General features: G+C 43.2%; 2 pseudogenes; one reads left to right on the plus strand and one right to left on the minus strand.

Moving 5' to 3' along the window:
* Positions 1–740: 740 nt before the first annotated feature.
* Positions 741–1,717, minus strand: LOC147431077 (uncharacterized; annotated as a pseudogene).
* A 6,773-nt stretch (positions 1,718–8,490) lies between these two features.
* On the plus strand, positions 8,491–9,558 carry LOC147431078 (uncharacterized; annotated as a pseudogene).
* The last annotated feature ends 783 nt before the right edge of the window (positions 9,559–10,341 follow it).

Here is a 10,341-nt window from a genome sequence, read left to right on the forward strand (position 1 = left end):
CAGAAAATATCCTGCCTCAGCTACAAGTCCAGGTGGGTTAGTCGAAGGTTTTGTGTGGTTCTGTAACTCCAATAATATGCATACATGGCGGATACATGGATGTGTTAATTATGTTATAGCTAAGCTTACCGATTCAAGCGTGCCACCACAGTGAGAACTTCTCCCTCGTTCTCTTTAGTGACCTTAACCATGCAAGCTTCCACACAGCAATGGTACTTAGGCTCCTCTTTGTGAACTGCAGAGCAAAATTATCATGCATAGTTTCACAAAATTCATCTCATCTTGACATTGAGTCAGAAACAAAAGTGTATAAAGTAATCTACCTGTATCAATTTGTGCATTCCATGCCCGAAGACGGTGATTCCCATCCCATGTGTACAACATTTTTCCTTTCACGTCCCCCCACCCGGATTTATGCAATTGTTTCTCAAAATCCTCATTAAGTTGCATCCAGATTGGATCCCAGGTTTTCCGAATTGCATGACTAACTTCTACTGAATCTAGATCTGGAGTCCTTATTGAAAGCATGAACCTGGCACAATGTGGAACATATCCATTTCTAGAGAACTCCAAAGCTAGATTGTGCACATGATCTTGCACTGGTCGTACCGCTGGATGTGGTAACAAGCGGCACAATGGCACTGGTGGCAGTGGTACTTTGCGAGTATCCTGTATAACCGTACTTGAATAGCTTTTGATCTTGTAGTTTGAAACAAGAAATATTAGAGGAGCATACCATTTTAGAAATTACCAACCTGAAGGCGGTGCAAAGTGTCGTAGAGCAAATCCCATTTCACCGTGGATTTCTCGGTAATAGTAAAAAGACCGCGATCTTCATCCCCCGCATCCTCTCTTTCGACATCTTCGATCTTCACTTGATTTGTTCACAATAGGGACCTTGTCCTTTGATGGCGCTGGTACCTCGGATTGTGTAGTGTCCTCTGCATTGGCTTTCACTGGCTTTTGCACTACTTTCACTTTGGTGACTTCTTTCTTTGTGCTAGCACCTTCCTTTTTCAAAGGAATTCTACCCTTTTTCTTTGGGGGCTCCCAGCTAGGGTCCTCTTCTTTATGTGCTCGTGTGACCCACTTGCTTTCAACGACTTCACTTGCTTGATCTACACTTCTTTTCTTGACACCCGTCGACTACTTGGCCGTAGGCAAATAATTATTAGGCTAGGTTAATGGCAAACAACGATTAATTTCATGAGTAAATAGTGCAATAAACTCCGGTGGCTTACCTCTGCAGCAAGAGTCTTTGGAGGAGGCTTTGAAACACTTGGTTTGGGCATAGCACCCGATGCTATGCTAGTGGCTCTTGGAGCGACAGGTACTGAACCCTTGCCTCCAGAGGATACAGTTCGTTGCCCTTTTGCCTGGACACAAAATGTTCGATGTTGCTTTCAAAAGAGAGCTTGTAAGACTGAATAAAATTAAGAGGTCTCATTACCAATTCTATTATCGGCCACGCCACAACTGTACCCACTGTTGCACCTAAGGTGCACACATCATCGTCAATGGGTGGAACATGTGGCAACATGAGACCGGGATCTGATGCCGATTGGACGGCTACTCCCAACGTGCCTCTAGGCAACTCTCTTCCATGTAGTTTTTCGTGGGGTAGAGACTATATCATAATTCCTTTCCCAACTTCCTTGCCCTTGCTTAAGAGCACCACGTGCTCATTCTTGCTAAAAGACAAATTTTTCGTAGCCATCTGTTTTCGGCAAGAAATTGAAATTGTCATCAATGCACAAATGCTATGAAGATGGTAAGCTGTATATTAACTATACTAGATTGCATGTGAATAATGAATCTCAAAAAAATAGAATGCTTCGGCATTTGTTCAAAGTCTGACCTGTACAGCCGAATGTGGATGAATGTCCTCTAGATTTTGTTTTCTCCAATACTGCAACACCTTCAACAAAGTAAAGTGGGTTTTGTTTAGTCTTACATCAACATCAACATAGAGAGAGAGAGAGAGAGAGAGAGAGAGAGAGAGAGAGAGAGAGAGAGCGAGAGAGAGAGAGAGAGAGAGAGAGAGAGAGAGAGAGAGAGAGAGAGAGAGAGAGAGAGAGAGAGAGAGAGGATGGCAGACGGAGAGGACAGGGATGGAGAGAGAAAAGTAGAGGGTGAGGGAGGATGGCCAACAGAGTATAGGGATGGAGATAGAGGACTAGGAGGAAAGGTGAGGGACAGCAAGAGGAAGAAAGAAAATTGGTGGGAGGGATACAGCAGGAGGAAAGAGGAGAGAGGTGGAGAGGATGAGGGATAGAGAGACGATAGCTAAGAGGGGAGGAGATGGTGAGAAGGAAGGGGGTAGAGAAGTAGGAGGATGGGATGAGGTAGTAGAGAGGGAGGAGGAGGAAAGAAGGGAGGACCATACCTGTCTGGAGCAACAACATAAAATGGTCCTCTCAATCTTTACTCTTCTTTTTATACTATAGAGAGGGGAGAGAGAGACACACATATAAAACACACTCACACGGACACACAATAAAGGCGAACATGCTTTGCTGCAAATTCAAACAGCAGCAAGCATCGATCTCAATCAACACACTCTGGTCGTGAGGGGTATACATAAGGAGACATTTCACAAGGGGTATACCAAAAATACGCCAAAAACACGAAAACAAACTGTCGACACACTTAAGAGCATTATCACATGGAATCTTTCTTACAACAGTATAATCACCATCACCACTTCCAGGAATATGGTGAGCATATGGGCATTCCTCAGCTCACCTAGCATACCTTCCACGAGTAAATCTTTGCATACTTGTGCCCATACAAATTATACCCTGCTTGCCCACCATGCAAGCACAGCCAGATTGAAGGCTAGAGAGTGTCTCTCTCTCTCTATCATGGTATAACGACCTTATAAGGATCTCACGACATGCAGCGCCATATCTCTCGCTCTCTCTGTCATGGTATAATGACCTTATAAAATTACCAAACCTCAAAATAAAAAAGCAGCGTCATATTTGACAGAGAGAGGGGGGGGGAGAGAGAGAGAGAGAGAGAGAGAGAGAGAGAGAGAGAGAGAGAGAGAGAGAGAGAGAGAGAGAGAGAGAGAGAGAGAGAGAGAGAGAGAGAGAGAGAGAGAGATGGCCCTTGTTGACTAAGCACGCTGATTGAACATAAGCTAGCCCCTTGTCGGGTGAGCACGCTGAGTGATCTCTCGCCTGCCCCTTGATGAACACACTGGCCCTTGTCGGCTGAGGCGGCAATACACGCCAGGCTTGACTGCTGCCCAATTCACGCCATGCTTATGACTGAACATAAGCAACTTCTGAGGCCTCTTTAATGAACATAAGCTGCCCCATGCTTTTTACTGAAACGGCAGAGGCGGTGGTCAAGAAACGGTAGAGGCGGCTGACTGCTTGAAGCGCCGATCAGGACCGTATTTATTTATTTATCCATGGCTCTTGAAGCGCCAATCTCCTTACTCTTCAGATTCCATGGCTCTTGCAATCGTGGGCGTGGTAGCAATGTTGGGCTTGATCACGCCCATGTGTGTGCAGTTGCATAAGAGAGTGCAAAACAGGCTATTGAAGCGCCAATCTCCTTACTCTACAGATTCCATGGCTCTTGTAGTCGTGGGCATGGTAGCAATGGTGGGCTTGATCACGCCACTAACAAGGCAAGGCTGCTAAAAAAATCACTTACATATTTGCCTCAATTGGGGGCTGCCTGCTGCCGCGCGAGGTGTACTGCAGGCCTACCCTCACGCTATTTCTTTCATCCCTCCTGCGCGCTCGCGTCTACCTCTTGTCCCCCTTGTCGAACATGCTGGGCCTTGTCGGCTGAGGCCATTTCTGGACAGCAATCGCGACGCCTTGCCGGTTCGAGAGAGGATCGCTTGGTGGGGGAGAGAGAGAGAGAGAGAGAGAGAGAGAGAGAGAGAGAGAGAGAGAGAGAGAGAGAGAGAGAGAGAGAGAGAGAGAGAGAGAGAGAGAGAGAGAGAGAGAGAGAGAGAGAGAGAGAGAGAGAGAGAGAGCTTACCAGTGCGTGAGCAGCTGCCAGGCACAGAAGGCTTTTTTTAAAAACACAGGGAGCAATAGCGATATCGCTATTGCTCCCTTTTTTTTATACTTAAAAATTGGCCAAAAAATTCACTTTAAAAAGGCAAAAATCCCCAAAGTTCAAGATTACATCATCTTTATTCCCTGTTGACAATTGAGATTGGTTTTTGTGATCATGTCTAAAATTAATGAAGCAATTCATCTTCAAAGCCTACGTAATCCTACGTAAGCTCCACTTTTAGCTCGACTTAAAGAAGGCAAAAAAAATCATATTTTTGACTTTTAAAATGCCAAAATTTCAATATTTTCTACTCTTTTCCCTGTGGACAATTCACATCGGTTTTTGCGATCATGTCTAAAATTAATGGAGCAATTGATCTTCAAAGCCTACGTAATCCTACGTAAGCTCCACTTTTAGTAAAACTTTAAAAAGGCCAAAAAATTTCATTTTTTTGCCTTTTAAAATGCCAAAAGTTCAAGTTTTTCTACTCTTTTCCTTGTGGACAATTGAGTTCGGTTTTTGCAATAATGTCTAAAATTAATGAAGCAATTCATCTTCAAAGCCTTCGTAATCCTATGCAAGCTCCACTTATAGCTCGACTTAACGATGGCCAAAAAAATTCATTATTTTTTACTTTTTAAAGTCCAGAAGTTCAAGATTTTCTACTCTTTACTCTCTTTTGAGAATTGAGATCGGTTTTTGAGATCTTAGCCTGCAGTTAAATTACCTCACAAAAAGGAAATCATGTCTAAAATTAATGAAGCAATTCATCCTCAAAGCCTACATAATCAACTAAAATTCTAGTTTTATCATCTTGTATTGATAGACATTCGGCCTTCTTATGAAAACCTACAAGTTTTATCATCTTGTATTGATAGACATTCGGCCTTCTTATGAAAACCTACAAGTTTTACCATCTTTGACCATATTTTTGGGAACGTAGGTTCTTACCCATTGCAGCTCGACACTGAAAGCTCCATGTGTTGCAATAGTACCACCACAGCCTTGGAGCAACATCAACCTGCAGCATCAATGAGCGTGCAATCCTTCTAGAGTTTTGACATGTTTAATGGAAGCTACAACCCAACAAGATTGCAAGATGAGGGAAGGTTGCATGAACAAGATACCGTACCTTCAGTATGTGCATGTGTGTGAGTGTGAGGGAGAGAGAGATTAACAAGAAAGAAAAGTGTGTGTGTGTGTGTGTGTGTGAGAGAGAGAGAGAGAGAGAGAGAGAGAGAGAGAGAGAGAGAGAGAGAGAAAGAGAGAGAGAGGACCGAGTTTTAACGTGGTATGAACAGACTCCTCTTGTTTTTTTTTGCTTGTGACCATTTCAAACTCCACCCTCCCTATTCTCAACATTTCACTTGTATCAAGGAGTTATATAAAGAGATGGCTCAATACAGATTACCATTTTTTTTCATCTTTCCTCCTCCACCTCTCTACTTACCTTCACTCACCATCTCTACTCCTCTACCTCTCTACTTAGCATCACTCACCATCCCTCATTTCTACTCCAACCTCTCTCTCAGCTCTACTCCAACCTCACCCTCCCTTAACTATCTATACAAACCTCTATCCAATCTACCTCAATTCTCTCCTCCAACCTCTCTCTCTCTCTCTTGACTATCTATAACATCCTCTATCTACTCTAGCCCATTTCTCTATCATCTTTCCCTCCAGTTGTCCCTCCCTTCACTACATCCACATACCTCTCTCTCAACTGTACCTACATCCCGTGCTCAGGACACCTTCACTACTATCTCTTGCTCTTTCCTCTATCTCCCCTTCTCATCCTCCCCTCCTATCCCTCACTTTGCCAACACATTCCTCCCACCTCCATCTCTGTGTGTGTGTGTGTGTGTGTGTGTGTGTGTGTGTGTGTGTGTGTGTGTGTGGAAAGCTCTCATTTCATCGTTCACGTGGGTGGTGTGGGGGTTGGAAAACCACACCACCTATCATCAGAAGGATCTTTGTTGGTTCTATCTGGAGCTGACATAAATGCACCAGTTGGTTATAATGTGTTTTCCCTAGCAAAATCTGTTGAAGGTGAACCGTCAACATTTCCTTTGCAGAATGCAGGAAAAGGTAATAGCTCTCCTCTTTATGTTTTGGATGCTAAAGTTTCCACAGAGTATGTTGCATTTTTGGATTCCCCTGTGAAAGCTACTACAACACTACAATCTGCCGAAATACTGTTGCTTTCTTCTGATGAAGAGAAAGAAGACTTTCACTTTGACCCCACCAATAAAACTCCCAAAAATGTGGTGGTCGACCTAGACTCCCCACTACAAGAGGGATGTAAGAAGGATAGGGCACCGATCGGTGATTCCTTTAGCATAGTGGAACTAGCGTTAAATCCCAATATGAGATCTCAGAAGCTGAAGACCTTGATTGCAACATCAGAATGGGAGTGGGTGGAAGAAATTCCATCAAGCTACAATGGAAACATGGTGTTTGAATTTCCACCTCAGCCTAATATCGAGAGGTCAGCTATGGATGGAATGGAGCAATCAGTGGATGGTCATGTGTGGACAAAACCAACAACCACAAACATCAAATTTCCAGCAACTATAAGGAAAAGCTATTGAGGAGGTGATTTCGAATGTGTGTTTGCAGAGTGCTCGCAAGTGTTATCTACAGGAAAACCCAACCGTTCGTCTTGGACAGGTATTCATTATTCTTTTTTTTTCATGTACAAGGGAAGAGTGTCAAAATCACAATTGTAGGCATGGAATAACAGGGAAACTAATTGAGAGACCAATGCTAAATGGTGACTTGCAAAAGTACGGAACCTTGAAGTGCTTCTATTGTCAACATGTGCCTGCTATTCGAAAAACCTGCGACTGCCAAGTATACTACATAATGCCAACCGACAAACGCTATTCTCGAGCCATGGTGCACCAAGGCTTCCATGACCATGATGTCAAACTAGGTTCATCCAAAAGTACCATTGCAAGGGTGAATTCAGTCTTTGGTGGCTGAGGCCGTTGATTCGCTTGGCATCCAAGCTGGGCCGAGAAAAATCCAAATGGAGGTGGTTAAGCTTATTTCCCAATCTGTCCTTCAACCTTCTTCAGGTGAATTCACTTCGCTTGGACAAGTAGAGTTGTCAATTCTACTTCAAGAAATATTTCCTCTTGTTAAAAGCCGAAGGTATGGGAAATGCATTTTAATATACTTTATAAACTTAGAGTCTTATATATTTCTAAACTTTCATGATGTTCTACGCAGAATTAAGAATTGGGTGCATAAATTTCATGGGGAGTCGAGTGCTCGTCGAGAGGAGTCATTGATAATTGACTTAAAGAGACGCTTGACATTTGTGTTTATCCACGGAATGCTTTTTCCCGGTCAATCTAATAGAGAGGAGGATAGATGTTTTGTATTCAAGATGTCTACAAAACAGGTCCTGGCTCAGGCATAGATCTTGTCAATAGAATGCGAAGAAATGGAAATGGAGATCTAAAAAGAGCGTGGGTTTGCTTTGATCACGTTAGACGGGTAGAAGGATGGACAACCATGGCAACCCATGTTTACGATCCAAGGCAAGTTTTAATTTAATTCTTTTAATTTTATGTTCAATACATCCTACAACCTATTCTAGAACAAATTCTAGAATACTAAACACATATTGACACATACTTAAATGTTAATGTGGCTTTGTGTTGATGTTCAATGTCCAAGAATTAATGACAATTGCCATATGTGAGATGAAAGAAGAGGACACTACAGCACATATGATATTTTGGAAACAAATGATCATCATGCTAGAGGGCAATGGGGTGCCCCCACCAGATTTTGCTGGCTTTATGGCAGATGAAGCCCAAGAAAACTGGAATGCGGAGCGCACAATTTTCAATGGAGGTCCGGATATGGTGATGAAAGGTAGGGAGAGATCAGGCCTTTTCCATTGGGAACAAAGTCTAGGGATCCACACCACAAAATATGTTCTCAATGCATTTCAAGACGAGCACAAATGACTGTGTCGATTGTGGCGGTGCGCGCATAGCAGTGAAGATACAGAGGCCCAATATCGGTTCATTCGAGCTTGGTGGGCAACAAGAAAGGTGGCAGATGGGAATCTAGGCCCAATGGAGTGCTGGTTGAGTTGGTGGCATGTGAGGTACCCTCATTGGAGGAAGGAAATTGTTGGTGTAAGTTTTCAAATTTATTCTACAATACTTTGTAGGATGTCCATTTAATTAGACCCTTCATGATATCAAAGAAGTATATTTATTTATTTTTTTGTAGGCTTTAGATGACTATTGCATCGAGGTCGTCCCTCGAACAAATCTCTCAGAGACACATCACGCTTCATGCCTAGCAGGCGAAGGTCACAAGCCTAAAATTTCTTTGTACGATGCAACAGTTTCGGATATTGGGAACACTCTTCTTTAACAATCCAAAAGAATGGCATGTAAAGAGGGTAAGTATATAGGAAGCGGACCAAGCATAAGCAAGATGAGAGACAAGGCAACTTCACGACAATTTCACACACCTACTCCATCACAGAGTAGCCGTGCTGTGAACGATGCAATTGGAGGAACTGATCTTCCAAAGGTGCCAGAGTTTTTTGGAGACCGGGTTACAACGACAAGGCGACGCAAGACATTCGGCAATGTTATAGGCTAGGAGGCAAATAGTTCACACATGCCAGAGTATGTCACTCAAAATGTTGCTCGACAAAGAAAGGCTCGAAAGTTGTCATTTGGAGATGCATCACAGGTAATCCAAGATCACTCTATGGACGAGGAGAATGAAGGGGTGACAATTAGGGCCATCGAGGTTGACATAAATGACACCATGTGGGCAATCCGCAGGTGCAAACCGGGGTCTAAGTTCACTTGCCAAGGAAAAATCAAAGGAGGAAAGTGCAAGAAAAAGGTGAATTTATGCAAAGAAGGAACAACGGCACCAAGTTTCTGGGGGAAACGCAACTGGGAGGGGCGTAACAATGAGACATGGGTATGGTTTTGTAGTGATGATGTCAAACATGTGTGGGATGTTTGTCCATATATTGTAATGCGGCCTCCAAGGCCTCCACTTGAGTGGCCAGTGACACAGGGCACGAACTTAACAACGCATGAAGTAAAGTCTTTACAGCTAGCGGTGTTTCATATCACAACAGAAACTATGGAAGTTCAAGGGCAAAGGCGTGCCGACAGGTATAGGACAGGTGTTTCTGAAGAGGCATCGAAAAGGATCGACAGTGATTTAGGACTAGAAATGGTCATCGAACAAGTGGAAATGGTAAAGATCGGTAAGCATGAAGTCTTCATTGCAGTAACACCAAACTCGAAGTTACGTGGTGAGAAATACCAAGTCACAGTAGCTAGGAATCCTAGTTGTACTTACAAAGACTTCCAAAGGAGGTCAGGGGAAGGAATGACCTATGTGGCTTGCAAACACTTGTATTATATCTACTTGAGAGTGTTTGGAATGGACATAAACAACAACATGTTCATCCATCAGTCTAGTCTGCGAGCTCAAAACTTTACTGAGTGCAAAAAGTCTGTTGTAATAATGTAGCATTTGTTGTGCTATCACATTTACCTTGAGTTGTGCAAATGATGATATTTTGTTTTGAGTTTTCAACAAAATGAATTCTTTCATTGTTGTCTTTTGATATGCAATTAGTGAATGTGTGATGAGAGAGAGAGAGAGAGAGAGAGAGAGAGAGAGAGAGAGAGAGAGAGGGTAGAGATAGACAAGTGAGAGAGAAAGAGAGACTAAATCAAGAAAATAAAGAGAGAGACAGATTGATAGAGAGAGAGAGAGAGAGAGAGAGAGAGAGAGAGGGTAGAGATAGACAAGTGAGAGAGAAAGAGAGACTAAATCAAGAAAATAAAGAGAGAGACAGATTGATAGAGAGAGAGAGAGAGAGAGAGAGAGAGAGAGAGAGAGAGAGAGAGAGAGAGAGAGTGAATTCTATCATTGTTGTCTTTTGATATTCAATTAGTAAATGTGTGATGAGAGAGAGAGAGAGAGAGAGAGAGAGAGAGAGAGAGAGAGAGAGAGAGAGAGAGAGAGAGGTCCTTGAGTAGCGAGAGAGAAAGAGAGAGAGAGAGAGAGAGAGAGAGAGAGAGAGAGAGAGAGAGAGAGAGAGGGGGGGGGGGGAGGGAGAGAAAGAAAGAGAGAGGGAGGGAGGGAGAGAGTTCCTTGAGTAGCGAGAAAGAAGAGAGAGAGAGAGAGAGAGAGAGAGAGAGAGAGAAGTGAGAGAGAAAGAGAGACAAAATCAACAAAATAAAGAGAGAAACAGGATGAGAGAGATAGAGAGAGAGAGAGAGGAGGTCCTTGAGTAGCGAGAGAGAA

The sequence above is a fragment of the Adiantum capillus-veneris genome, chromosome 21, assembly GCF_014529385.1.
Source record: "Adiantum capillus-veneris isolate H3 chromosome 21, ASM1452938v2, whole genome shotgun sequence".
Classification (NCBI taxonomy): domain Eukaryota; kingdom Viridiplantae; phylum Streptophyta; class Polypodiopsida; order Polypodiales; family Pteridaceae; genus Adiantum; species Adiantum capillus-veneris.